General features: G+C 39.0%; 1 pseudogene; it reads right to left on the bottom strand.

Annotated features, from left to right (window-relative positions):
* Nucleotides 1-1,630: 1,630 nt before the first annotated feature.
* On the bottom strand, nt 1,631-3,838 carry LOC143559597 (berberine bridge enzyme-like 21 pseudogene; annotated as a pseudogene).
* Between the last annotated feature and the right edge of the window lie 470 nt (nt 3,839-4,308).

Here is a 4,308-nt window from a genome sequence, read left to right as displayed (position 1 = left end):
AAATAATTAAATATTTTTTAAATACGGTCGCCTCGTGTTCAAAAAGCGTTCGCTTTTGCGCTTTTCGCTTTTCGCCTCGGCTGAGGACCTCTTCGCTTTTGTTCGCCTCACGCTTTTTTAATCCAAGCCCGCGGGGAACCCATGCACTTTACTTTTTTCCCAAATCCTATAATAAAATTCTCCCAACTGAGCTCCGGCTTGCAACGACCGCAGTTTCGTTAGTGATGTTAACATCGACATTGCGAAAATTAAACATGTCAAGTACGATGAAGTTATTCACTAACGAAACGTACGAAATTCCTTCGTAGTCATGTCCACCACTAAGTATCTTAATTTGGACACCGAGTTTCCAAGCGCATATGACCGTGGCTTGCACTTAAGAATCTTTCTTCGGGGTGATGATAACTGCGGGTTTAGGGGTTGTGGTTGTGTTGAAGCGTTGGTTTCTAATGTAGTCTTGGAGGACACTAGTGTAAGCGGTCGCATTGGCGGACGCACTATAGACGACCATGGAGATACCATCTTCGGGCGAGTTTAAGTCAAGGCATTGGACGAACGATTGGTAAACTTCATTAAGGGCTGCGTGTGAATAGGTAATCAAAATTACAAGTGTGAGTATGTGAGAATGCATATTTAGCAGTGAAGAAGCTTGGACGAAAAACGTTAGGATGATCAGATTCAGCACATGTAAAACTTTTCATAAACCAGGATGACCGAGCTCAAAATCTTCAGACGAAAACGAAAATTTGCACCGTGTATAAAAATTTTCGAACGAAACACGTATAAATTTACACCATTGAGCAAGAAAACTAGGGTGGTCAAAGCCACAGTAAAAGCTTCCTCCTTGGTATTTACTATTTAGTACTACGTTGATCCGATGAAGATCTTGAAGCACAAGATTGATCACGAGACTTTAGTCATGTTGTGTTGTTGGATACCCTACATATCATGCACGTAGACAAACACTACTACAAATTATTCTGAAACTGATAGATACATGTGTGGTGTTTAAAAAGGAGAAGTTAAATGATACTTTCGTCATTTTTTTTGGTAGTAATATCCATTTTTAATCATATTTAATAAACAATAATTATTTTTTTGTATTCTTGAAATATAATATTAAATTTGTAGTAACATTTTTTAAACTTTTTTTTGTGACCAACTTTCAAGCGTTCGACGGTTTTTGGAAAAAATTTTTGGAAGTCTTTCAAACATTTAGAGGGACTCTCACCAGAAAAAGGATCATGTAATCTCAAAATGGACGGACATAAACTCCCATGCCAACTTTTTCATTCGGTTTACACTCGGAATAAAGACGTGTGGGGTAGTTGTGCCGGTGATGCGGAGATCATTGAAAAGACGTAGATAGAGTTTCAAAACAGGTCAAGAGCCTTCAACTACAAGAGCTATTGGAATCGTATGAAGACTCACCATAAGTGGTGCCCTGTAATCGTTGCCCGCTCCGGAAGTCATAGGCCGCCAAAAAGGTCTAAAACGCTCTGAATTTTAATGTACAGTTACTTTGTTTTATTCACAACTTTCTATATGTACATGAACAATTATACAAACACAACTACATAATTAAATTACAATCAATTAATGGCAAGTGAGGCACCTCTGGTCGGAGGACGTCCATTCAAAGTTACAATCAAATAATTAAATTGATAACTATGACTTTATGAATTACAATCAAATTTGACAATATTAAGACTATGGCATCAAGAAGCCTAACCTTTGACTCCACATTGAGGTTTAACTAAAATAAAAGCTTAACCTTTTGAAGTTAATATTTAAAGTTTAAACAAGTCTAAAACAACACATAATAAGTTAAAAGTGGACCCAGACACCTATGTTACCTCATCCTATGACGATAATCACGGCCACACATCATCTAAGTCAGAAGTCAAAAGTCATCACAAGAAGATCTTCAACAAACATTGTACCAACACATGAATCTTCAATGGCTTTCTTGCTTCTCCACAGTAACGACTTGTAGGAGCTGTACACAATCAAAACCCCAAATGTCATCTTTTTCCATTCAATAATACAAAAACATAATGACACATTACACCAAACATCTTAATATCTTAAGATCTCAATATTTATTATATAAATATATTCATTTTAAATACCAAAATCTAATAATAGCACAAAATACAAATGATCATGCATTAAGTACTACTAAAAATGATTCATTTCATCATACACAAACCAATTACTCCATCATCTTCCGGGACTTGCCTGATGATTTTCCGACAAGTATCGGAATACTCTGCTCATTTCTAAAGAAATTATCAGGATCAACTGCGGTCTTCACCTTAACCAATCTATCAAAATTCCCCATAAAATACTTCTCACCATACACCTCCCCTTCATTGTAACTATTCTCCCCACCCCAATTCGTCACACCGATATCAAGATCGCGATAATTCAAAAACGCGCCTCGTGGATTCTTCGACACAAACGGGGTCATAAACTCGTACATTACCCGGCTTTGATTCAAAGAATTCTTCTCCGATTCAGGATCCGCGTCGTGCCAACTAATCGAATACTGAATTTTAAACAAATTCCCCGCACGGTGAGGAAAAGGCGTCGCGTTGGACGCAATCTCGTACATTCTCCCACCATAAAGATTAAAAACAAACCCTAACTTTCCCAATTCAACTAACTTATTAAAAATCGACGTCATCCCCGCTTCGGATATCGGCGTTTGCACATAATCAGACTTCCGTTTACCAAAACTAACCTCCCCATCCGAATGCCGGTCCAACAAAATATTGGGCTTCGTTGTATTCAAATCAAAATTAGCCCAGTAAAGTACGGACTCAATCCAACTCACTTCCGTACAATCACTTTCCTTCAATCCCAACTCAGGAAACCTTTTATCCATCAATGCTAACAAACTTTTCTTATCCCCCAAATAATGCGCGATAAACGTCGCCCGACCCGTTTTCTTTTTATTAACCGTCACGGGTTGCAACAAAACCCGAATAAACAAATCATCATCAATACCCGGCATAACCCTCTGCCACTGAGCCAACAACCCCGCAGCATTCTCCGCTTGCGTTCTCATAACACGAAAAACAGTATTCACTTCGGGAACCCGAACCAAACTAACCGTATACGATAAAATAACCCCGAAACTCCCACCGCCACCGCCACGAATCGCCCAAAACAAATCCTCCCCACCCGAAACCCGGTCCAACACCCGACCATTCACATCAACGATTTTATAATCAATAATATGGTCCACGGACAACCCGTGTTTACGGAGCATAGTTCCGTACCCCCCGCCGGATAAATGCCCGCCGACACCCACCGTCGGGCAAACTCCGGCGGGAAACCCATGAACTTTACTTTTCTCATATATTGCATAATAAAGCTCACCGAGCTGAGCACCAGCACCCACTACTGCAGTCTCAGTAGCAATATTAATATTAATAGTACCGAAATTAAACATATCTAATATGATAAAGTTGGTTTCGGTGGACACGTATGATATTCCTTCATAGTCGTGTCCGCCGCTACGGATCTTGATTTGGACATGTATTTTTTTGGCGCAGATGACTGCTGCTGAGACTTGTGTCTCGGTGGTGGGTGTGATGATTAGTATTGGTTTAGGGTTTTTGGTTAAGTTGAAGCGTTGGTTTTTTATGTAGGTTTGTAGTACGGTGGTGTAGGATGATGAGTTGGTGGTGGGGCTGTAGACGGTGGCGGCGGCGGTGGGTGGTAGGCATTGGATGAAGGATTGGTAAATGGTGTCCGGAGTGGGCGGAGTTACGGCGGTGGTTGAAAGAATAAGAGTGAGTAAGAGGGTAATAATAATTAAAGGGTTCATAGTTTAGTAGGTAATGAAGTTATTGAGGAAAACAAGATGGAAATTTTTAGTGTGGGTTTGTGTTTTTATAGCGCAGCGAGTGGTTTAGGGTGCTGTTAATGAAGGAGAAAGAAATACAATGATTTTTTTATATTTTTGGAAAAACGGCTGTTCATGTTATATAATTTTTTAATGTACTTTTAGAGTCGTTGTGAGAGAAAGAAAAAAAATGTATTATTTGATTGTAAGAAAAGAAAAAATATACTGATTATTAGTGTAATTTAAATTTAAAAACATAAATGAATGCACTGTCGGCGGCACATGGGTTGGATGTTATGTTTGGCAAACGTGGAAGTTTGATGACTACAAGGAAGTTAACGGTTGCCGGAAAGAAACACTTAGTGGTAGGAAGACTTTTTCTTATGAGGTAATCACGGGATAGGAATATGTTTACTAATTATCTGTATATGTTTTGTCTTTTTTTCTATATT

This window comes from Bidens hawaiensis, unplaced genomic scaffold (genome assembly GCF_021521415.1).
Source record: "Bidens hawaiensis isolate Kalapana, Puna unplaced genomic scaffold, B.hawaiensis_p1.1 tig00019940_1, whole genome shotgun sequence".
Taxonomy (NCBI): Eukaryota; Viridiplantae; Streptophyta; class Magnoliopsida; order Asterales; family Asteraceae; genus Bidens; species Bidens hawaiensis.
This window is presented reverse-complemented; position numbering and strand designations above follow the sequence as displayed.